Source organism: Oryza sativa, chromosome 11 (assembly GCF_034140825.1).
Source record: "Oryza sativa Japonica Group chromosome 11, ASM3414082v1".
Taxonomy (NCBI): Eukaryota; Viridiplantae; Streptophyta; class Magnoliopsida; order Poales; family Poaceae; genus Oryza; species Oryza sativa.
In genome coordinates this window covers 15,409,326-15,419,449 of record NC_089045.1, presented here as the reverse complement: position 1 = coordinate 15,419,449, position 10,124 = coordinate 15,409,326, and the positions used below count along the sequence as shown (strand labels likewise).

The 10,124-nt window shown below is 41.8% G+C and overlaps 1 non-coding gene and 1 pseudogene across 1 annotated transcript; one reads left to right on the top strand and one right to left on the bottom strand.

Moving 5' to 3' along the window:
• Nucleotides 1-1,189: 1,189 nt before the first annotated feature.
• LOC112937230 (small nucleolar RNA R71) lies at nt 1,190-1,296 on the top strand. The gene has a single exon (XR_003239745.1). It is a non-coding gene; the product is annotated as a small nucleolar RNA R71 (small nucleolar RNA).
• Nucleotides 1,297-4,462: 3,166 nt separating this feature from the next.
• Nucleotides 4,463-5,503, bottom strand: LOC4350382 (basic blue protein-like; annotated as a pseudogene).
• Between the last annotated feature and the right edge of the window lie 4,621 nt (nt 5,504-10,124).

The following is a 10,124-nucleotide window of genomic DNA, read 5'->3' as shown; positions in this document are numbered from 1 at the left end:
AGGGAAGAGATCCCTCAAATTTGTTCCCCGATCGAGCAGGTGGTCGTTGGACGCCCCGGATCTATCTTCTTCTCTGGGAGCTTGTGGAGTATCACGTTGCTGCCTTGTTCCGTCAGCTTGACCACCTCTGTTGTTGGGATCGGTCTCTTGTTGTTGAGTATGTCCTTAAGATAACGGGCGTATGTTGGCACTTGCATAGCATCCAACAATGGCACGTTGATGTGGATCTTCTGGATTACTTCAACAAAACGAGTGAACTGCTCGTCCACTGATGGTTTTCTACTCCATTGAGGAAACGGCAGCAACCGTGTGTCACAGTACTCCTGCGGCACTGTCTTTTCTGGCTGAACCTCTTTGTCAGCCGAGTCATTAGATAGCGCTTCTTTTGCAATCCCATTAGCTTCTGCAGGGTTAGGATACGGCAGATCACGAGTGGACTTACCTCCCCTCGTCGTGATCGCCTTAACATTTTCAACGGAGGAGTCGGGTTGCCCCGGAATCCTCCCAGTTTCGTTTGTTGGGACTAAGGATGCCAACTAAGCTAGCTGGGTTTCTATCATTTTGTTAAAGCTCAGCTAATTTTGAAAAGCAGAAGCAAAGCCATCTAACTTGACATTTATGTTTTCTAGGATCTTGTCATTGGCAGCAAGCTTTTTGTTTAGCGCATCGGTGGTTTTAGCCTGCGCAAAAACTAGATCCTTCAAGGAGGGCTGGTTAGAAAAGTTACCGTTGTTGTTACCTCCTTGATAATATGGACGTGGTTGATTCCACCCCTGACCTCCTTGTGGACAGTACCCGTTGTTGTTGCCCATGTACATCGCCTCCTCACGGGTTTCCGCGCAGTCATTCCTAGAATGACCCGTGCCGCCGCAGACATCACACGTGACGTGAGAGTCCAAGGCCTTGATGGTGCCTTGTGGCCGTTTCTCGTGATCGTCCGATCGCTTCATGAGGAGGTCGAGTTTGGCAGCAAGTAATTCCGTCTCTTTGACGGTGTGCATGCCTCGCTGATGGGTCTGGAGTCGTTCCTCGCTCCAACCCATATTGGAAACCATCTTCTCTGTTAAATCAACGGTTCCTTGAACCGTTTTAGAGAAGAAAGCTCCTCCAGCTGCCGCGTTTGAAAATTCTGCCGCGGGACATCAGGGTGAGTCCATTATAAAAATTCTGCAGGATCAGCCAGTCGTCCATCCCATGATGAGAACAGGTGGCTACATACTCCTACAATCGTTCCCAAGCTTCCAGAATAGACTCGTCCCTTGTCTACTGGAAACTTGAAATCTTTCCACGAAGAGCATTGGTTTTGCTTATCTGGAAGAATTTCGAGAGGAATGCCATAGAGCATTTGTCCCAGGTATTGACAGCAGCACGGTTGGCATAGAACCACTGCTTTGCTCTCCCGAGGAGGGAGAACGGAAACAGCCGCAGCCTGACGGCGTCCGGACTGACGCCCTTGATGGTGTACGTGCTACAGATCTCCAGGAACTGTTGCAGATGAGCATTGGCATCCTCATAAGGCTTGCCACAGAACGGGCTAGCCTGCGCCATCGTGATGAGGCTGGACTTCAAGTCGAAATCCCCGTCTCCCATGTTGATCTGCAGCCCAATGGCCACATTGTCAGCAGAGGGAGCAGTGAACTCGCGGAGAGTCTTGTTAGCCATAGTCTTGAAGGTTGGTGGCACTGGTATGGCTGGTTTCTCTCTCGGTAGAGTTTTCTACGGAGCAGCGACTTGCGGCCTGATGCTCCGGAAGAAAGTTTCTGGATTTTCTTTGAAGTTTTCCGGCAAGTTGAAACCAGTCATGCACTACCCTGTTTTCACAACAAAAAGTGAAAACAAACAAGGTTAGCCTGCAAAGGGAAATGATTATACAGAGGTAAATATAAAGTATTAGTTCAGGTAATCTCTATTATGAATCTTCCCCGGCAACGGCGCCAGATATGATTGTTGGTATTTCTTAATGACATTACTAGAAATATAATTTCCAACACTGACGCAGAAATACTTCTGGTATATTATGGTTACAAAGTTCATCTGCAAGCGTACGGATATACCATTGTAGCATTTCACCCGAGAGTATTACAAGGGTATCGTATTTATTTTATCCCGTGGGAAGATATGTAGAGAGCACTTGACTAATAATTTATATATTACTTGTGATAATCATATTCTAAGCAGGGGTTAAGATAATCCAAGAGTAGAGTGACACACAAGCATTAACTACTCATTCTCATAATATATTACGTAAGCTAAGTGGAAAGAAAAGAGAAAGAAAATCTATTCCTATACTTCTAATATACATAGTATACATACACTCTAGTTAATTGATATACTAGCTAATACCCTCTATCGGATGCCCTCCTGGTACTTCGAGAAGCCACCCCTGACTGCCGAGTTCCTTACAACAGCCCGTCATGACCATACAACCGGGGCTAAATACGGAGGAATACCCTCCCCAGGGAATTAACTTAGGATTATATACCGGCGCGGAGGAATACCCGTACTGAGCTGTCACCATCAGCGGCCCACCTCTCATCCGCAATATATAACCCCAAATAATGATATCCCATAGTCTAGACACCACGTCAAAACTACCATATAATACTCTAATATTATTGTCATGACATAGAGTAATTGCATATGCAAACATGATACCCGCACCAAAGCATCTCCTAGATAAGCTAGCCTTATGTTCAATATAACATGAACATAATGTAAAGTAGGCATTCATATACTCGGAAAGTATTTCAATACCAGAAATGTATATAGAAGAGTATTCTAATAAAAGTATAAAGCTTACAAAAGAGAAGAGAAAAGCTACTAGAGCTATACCCGAACTCTTCCGAAGGCTTCTGGACTCCTGATTTCTACTCTATTCCTATTCCACCAGCTAGATAATACTAAACTAACTAGAGAGAAATGAGAGAGCTTTTGCTTGAGGTGTGTGAGTGAAGTGAGAAGAGGAGCTCCTTAAATAGGCAGGTAATGACGGTTGTGACGGCTGGAATGGTCGGTAATACCCTCCAACCGTCATTGAGGATCAATCCCAGCCGTCCATCCAAACCCTACATCCATCGGCGCCACGGGAGGTTCGGCTGAACCATGGGCTTGCCCAACCCAGCCCATCTTCGGCTTGCGGCCTCCTTTGTTGTCCTCCTCCGTAGACTTGTGAATTTTGGCTCAATGTGTCGTGTTATTTCTGAGTTCTTGGCCCATTCATACATAAGTCTGGTTCTCGACATCGTCCGATTGATTTATCATCTGTGTTGATGTCGATTCTCCTCCACTTTATTGTCATTCTCTGCAAAAGGTTAGTATACCTAATACTAGTGGAATATTATTATTCTAACAGATATATGCATTGCAAGCATCACTAGTTCTCCTCTATTTTAGTAATATTGACGGTCGAAACTGATCGATAACGACCGTCCACAGCCGCCGTCCCCACTGCCACTCCAGTGGTGAAGAGATTGGCTGAGGGAGAGAATGAGAGAAGGGAAAGAGAGCGAGGAGGAAGAAGGGGAGGAGAGAGGATGACATGTGAGCCCCACTTGTCAATGGGTCCCAGATGTCATCCTTTGTGTGAATGATAAATGCATTATTTTTTTAATTCTAATGCCACTTAAGCACCACGTCAACGCCATGTGTAAAGAAGACCCGGTCAATACCACCACGTAGGTGCCACGTCAGCAAAACCGCCCTCTAAAAACCATCAAGGGAGTCAAATTGCACTAGTTTTGAAAGTTCGGGGGTTGAGATATCCGGTTTTACGGTTTAGGGTCATGTATTAGATTTGGTTCACTTTCAGGGAGTCAAACTGGACTTATTCCATCTCTATGAGGGCTACATGGGCCTTTCTTTTCTTTGTTGCGCGGCCTATAAAACCGGTAAACATAGGATGGTTAAGCGAATACTTTAGTGCGTATACGTCAATTCCAGATAAGTTGTCCCACTCTTCATTACTATTTCGAGTATCAAAGTTAACCTAAAGGATCGAAAAGCAAAACATCCATAACCTGCACTGGAATACCTGAAAAAAAACGCATAACCTGCTATTCAAGCCTTTTTGCTTGAATTTTGTGCCCATTGTCTCCTTGCCTTCCGCATCGCTTTATTCTATTCCACTTCATATCTGATCGCGCACTTCGTCTGGTTGCAAAGCACGAGTATTTTGATAGTTTATAGAAACACTTCAAAGTGTTTTCGTATAGATGAATTGGTTTCGTAGATGCACGTAAAGTAACAACTTGGCAAAGACTTCTAAACAAATCCAATCGTATTATGCTATAATTTAAGTCGTGCCGTCATGTTGTAATTATTACTCTCTCCGTTCTATTATAAATGTAACCTGGTACTGATGTGAGCTATAATTTTAGAATATATTACATATGTATTAGGCTACATTTCTATCGGGACGGAGGGAGTAAAATCTATAGCACCACAGGTTCAGAGTGATATGCGATGCAGCAATAAGTGGAGAATATTTATTGTATAGTATAGTACTTGTTTTAAATTAACACGAGTACACGTCACTGTTGATAGCCAAGTTGGTTATTTAGGGCTTAGTATATTCTAGAAAACCAGAAATTATTAGGAGCTAGGACCGTAGTAGGCGCATTGCAGCATGCAGCTGATGAAGACTACTAGCAATACACACTCAGATACACGGATACATATTAATCCCCTGAACAAAGTAAGGCCGGTGGGTGCATATTTATTTGGTCTCTGCAAAGGGGAATTACGTTAATAAATATTAGTTGGCGACGACACGGAGCTTCATCCCGGTGGCGCAGTGGCCTGGGACGCCGCAGATGAAGTAGTTGACGCCCTTCTTGAGGTCGAGCTTGGCGCTCCCGGCCGCCGTGGCCGCCGCGTCCGCCGAGTTGCGCACCTTGCAGCTCCGGTACTCCGCCGCGCTCGCCGCCACCACGTTATGCACGCCCGCCTAGTAGTTGAACACTGCACATGCGCAAGCGAAGCTAGCGGATTAAACTAATTCTCTTGCATCTGCAGATTGATTATAAAGAAGCCGGTTATATAAATAGCACCGATATATATGTCACTAGCTAGTTCCTGCACATATAAGAGAGCAGCCAGAGAGTAAAAATCCGTGGTTCTTTCGTTGATTTCGTTTTCGTTTTCGTTTCTGGGGTGTAGAGACAGAGGATCAGTCGATATACATATATATAGCTATATATATACCAAGTGTGTCGCCGGCGGCGAAAGCCTTCCCACTGGCCCAGCTGTCATACGCGACGGAGAAGCCCCATCCCTTGGAGTCTCCCACGACATGGGTCTCAGCAGCAGCTGCTGCCGCTGAACACACAAGAACAACAAGCCCTACTGCCACAAAGCTGCTTGCACAGAAGCCTCTTCCCATGACTAAACTACGATAGTCGTGTGCTGCAAGATCTCAATTACACCAGAGCTAGCTAACTAGCAGCTAGCTATGCTAACGAAGTGGCCTTTGTTAGCTCGCAATTTAATTTGATTGTGTGTGTGCTGCTATAAGGTGGAGTGGCACGCTTCACGGGCATATTTATACTGGTTCGCTGCATAATTGCGTCTTATACTTTTTATATACTACTCTCTACGTTTTAAAATGTTTGACACCGTTGACTTTTTAGCATATGTTTGACTGTTCGTTCTATTAAAAAAGTTTGTGAAATATGTAAAACTATATGTGTACGTAAAAGTATATTTAACAATGAATCAAATGATATGAAAAGAATAAATAATTACTTAAATTTTTTAAATAAGACTAATGGTTAAACACGTCCTAAAAAGTCAACGGTGTCAAATATTTTGAAATAGAGAGAGTAGTTCCTTAGTAATGGCAGTTAATTGGTCCGTTATGTATTCGCCGGCGCCACTAGTAGCTCGGATGGTGGCGTATGAGTAAGCTAGCACGTCTACGATAAACTTTTGTCTAGTAATATTACATGATACCATCCAGCTATATGGTGCTGATAATATATTTTCCTTAAAAATATCTCTTCGTCCACCTCTCCTTTGATCTTTTCAGGCGCATTAAGTTTTATATACGAGCCCTTCATTGTGCACTGATCTATGGAGTACTGCTTACTCGTACAAATATATATCAAAGCTCATAACCGTTCGAAATAAATTAAGAACCTACTCCTTCAGTTCCATATCATAGAACACTATGATTTTTCCTTTACTCAAACTTTTTTAATTAAGTTTGATCAAATTCATAGAAAAACATAGCAATATTTTAAAACCAAACAAACATACTATCAAAATATATTAAATTTTAATTAGATCTAATAAAACTAATTTGATGTTATAAGAGTTGCTATATTTCTCTGTAAACTTAATCAAACTTATATAGATTAACTAAAAAAGTAAAAATGATTACTTATAATATGAAATGGACGGAGTACCGTTTATGGTATATTGCAATATGAAAGAAACAATGCGTGTCTGTTTTAAAATACTACTGTTTTAAACCTTTTTTTTCACTATTATTGCTTGATTATACATGGTACGCCATCCGTCCCAAAATATTCTATATGTATGATGAAATCAGTAATACTTACTATATCGAATAAGCATCGTTTGATCCATTATAAAATATATTTTTATAATTTACTCCTTTAATGTGGTACATGTTAATACTCCTGTCCACAAAACTTGATCAAACTTAAAATAAACTTATGACAAACGTGATCCATATGTTTTAGGACATAAGGAGTAGTATTTATGCACTACTACTCAATTTGGTTTACCAGTGTAGTTGGTGAATCTGATATTATAGTTCTCATACTTAGTAACATCGTAAGCTCGATGATATTCCACAAGCTCCGTTCCGACACAACCAACAAGTCTTAGGGAGTAAGGAAAAAATATTGTCTAACAGGAACCCTACTAGAGGCCTAAAATATGATGACCCTAAAATCTTCCCATGCAGCCCCCCGTTCCTAAGGGCTCTAGCCATAGCATTGCCTCTCATCCTTTCTGCCGGTGTAATACATCTATACTAGTCCTATTATCGCTAGTTATGCTCCTGCTAGGGCCATAGGGCCATTGAGGGCGGTGTGTGAGATTGGCACACGCACAGGACCCCCAATTTATGATCCTAATTTCCCAACATAACATAGAGGGTGGATGACGTTAGTATAGATTATTTGTCTTCGTCATCTTCCGTTCATCGGCGGGCGTCGACAAGAGCAGCCTCTTCCTCTGCTTCACCTCCGACAGTCCGACTATTTTGAAGATTTCTCGCCCATCATAGGTGATATCAATCTCTTATCTGCTTTGATCTCACTAGTACAGATCCTTCTATCTGTGACGGCCTCTAACATGCCTAGAAATAGCGGGCCGTCAAAAGGAAGTCATCTCAATCGGGCCGAAAAGTGCCCGATTGAGATATGGTCGCACAGACATGTTAGATGGGCATAAAACTTAAGCCCGTCACGGATGACACCTATCAGTGACGGGCCGTAGTTTAGGCCCGATTGAGATAGCATTCCATATCTCAAACGGGCCTAAAGTTGCGGCGCGTCACAGATGACCATCATCTGTGACGGGCACCAACTTTAGGCCCGATTGAGATAACATTGCATATTTCAAACGGGCCTCAAGTCCATCATCTGTGACGTGCACCAACTTGAGGCCCGTTTGAGATAACAACTAGGCCCGTCACAGATGACTCATCAGTGACTGTTAATAGTGAAATTTCGATTTTTTCGTCAACAGTGACGGGCTATATACTTAATCTCTATCGGGCATTAACTAAAGCCCGTCACCGATGAGTATTTTTTCATTTTCCACATGAAATCTTTATATTTATAAGTTGAACTATAGTAAAATAATTAAGTGCAGTATAATAATTCATTTCATGAGTCAAAATAATTTTACGGGTAGTAAATGATTTCAAATGGAAAAAATATCAACAACAAAGTTGTATAACTTATCAAGATTTACAACTTTTAGTTTGGTCATTTTTCTATATAACATTTTTTGAACAATTTGAATTTGAATTTGAAAATATGACAACTTCAAACAACATTTTCAAATACTAAATGATTTCAATTGAAAAAGTCATCAACAACAAAGTTGAATAACTCATCAAGATCTAAAACTTTTATTTTTATTATTTCTTCATTTGACAAAATGTTAGTAACATTATTCACAAATTCTACATATATGTGTTATAGTTTATAAAACCAGATAAGAGATATGTCAATTTTGTGAACAATGTTACTATCACTTTGTTGTATGAAGAAATAACCAAAATAAAAGTTTTAGATCTTGATGAGTTATTCAAATTTGTTGTTGATGACTTTTTCAGTTGATATCATTTAGTATTTGAAAATGTTATTTGAAGTTGTCATATTTTCAAATTCAAATTCAAACAGTTAAAAAAATGTTATATAGAAAAATGACCAAAATAAAAGTTATAGATCTTGATGAGTTATACAACTTTGTTGTTGATGATTTTTTCAGTTGAAGTCGTTCACTGATCTAAAATTCTATTTGAATTTTTTAAACTTTGAATTTCAAATTTCAAATTGTTTAAATAGAGTCAGATGGAGAAATGACCAAAATAAAAATTTGCACCTCGATGAGTTCTACAACTTTGGTTTTGGTGTCTTTTCCATTTGAAATCATTTAATAACCCAAAATTTTGTTCAAGGTTGTCAAATTTTGAAAATTCAAAATTTGAATTGTTCAAATGACTGATACAATAGTTGTAGATCTCGATGAGTTATACAATATATTGATGGTTGTGTATGTGAATGAATGTATACGAACGGGGGATGTTGGGGTGTGACATCCTGGCCTAGGGGTTAATAGGATTAATAAAATACTCATACCAACAAGTTACAACACTTTTCTGGAAGCCGATCTCTAAGGAATTTTGATGTTAAGAAAGTTCTTCCTGGGTGCACACGAGTGAGGACAAAAAAGACTGGCTTGGGAGGCCTGAGGCTAGCCGAAAAAATATATTTTTTTTGGATTATACTCATCTATGACGGGCATTAACTTAGGCCCGATTGAGATGAGGGTCATCTGTGATGGGCTATAGTTAATGCCCGTCACAGATAAGGGTCATCTGTGATGGGCTATAGTTAATGCCCGTCACAGATAAGGGTCATCTGTGACGGGCGCTACTTGTGGCCCGATTGTGGTAGGTCATCTGTGACGGGGTATAGTTTGACTGGTCGTCTGGGTCAAAGCTATCAGTGACGAGCTTTAATTAGGGCCCGACTGAGATAGCTTCATCCGTGACGGCCGTTTTCCCAATTGAGATAACTCTTTACATCTGTGACTTCCAGCCTGTGACGGACGCCATGCCCGATTGAGATGGGGCTTACCACCCGATTGAGATGATGGTATCCGTTCTAGTGTCTCTCAGCTAGCTCAAATTTTAGTTATGCCCCCTTCTCTTGTTAATCATTTTCCTTAGCTGGGGATCCATAGCTCTTTCTTATCCTCTAGGATCCTATATTTAGTTGTCATCAAGGTTAAGGTGGTTAATAGGCAACAGTGTGGCTACAATAATTTTGTTAGAAGGGCAATGCAGTAAGGGTTTGGACATGCAAGTGCTCCCTCTTCCTCGGAGAGTTCATCGGCCGGTGAGGGGTGGCTCCGGTGGTGGGAAGCCAGAGAGGATTCATGGCTCGACAGGTGGTGGGAGCATGAGGAGAGTTCGCAGTCGTGTGTAACAAAGTGCGCGGGAGTTTTGCGGGAGCCTAGCACTATTAATGAGGCCCAGCCCAAGCTGTGAGATGGGTGACACCATGGGTGGTCCTTGAGAGATTTACTACCAAAACCCGTGGTGGAGATAGCTGTCGCGTCAAGGTAGATCTGAATGCCCAATGGGAGTCATCTTCGTCCGAATCTAGGATTTCCAACACAAAGAGAGGAGGTAGCCATATTTGGTGAGAGAGCGAGGAAAATCTAGCAAGTTTCGTAGTGGAAGGTGGATGGGAGATCGTTTGTGGATGTGGTCAAAGCGGAGGAGATGGATCGTCGTGCTCGGCAGCGACCAGATTGGCAGCCTAACAAACGGAGGGCGATGTACGAGCAAGGTGGGGCATAGGGGGAAGGAGTGCATAGGAGAGGGAAGAAGCAGAGCCGAGGAATCGTTTGTTAGG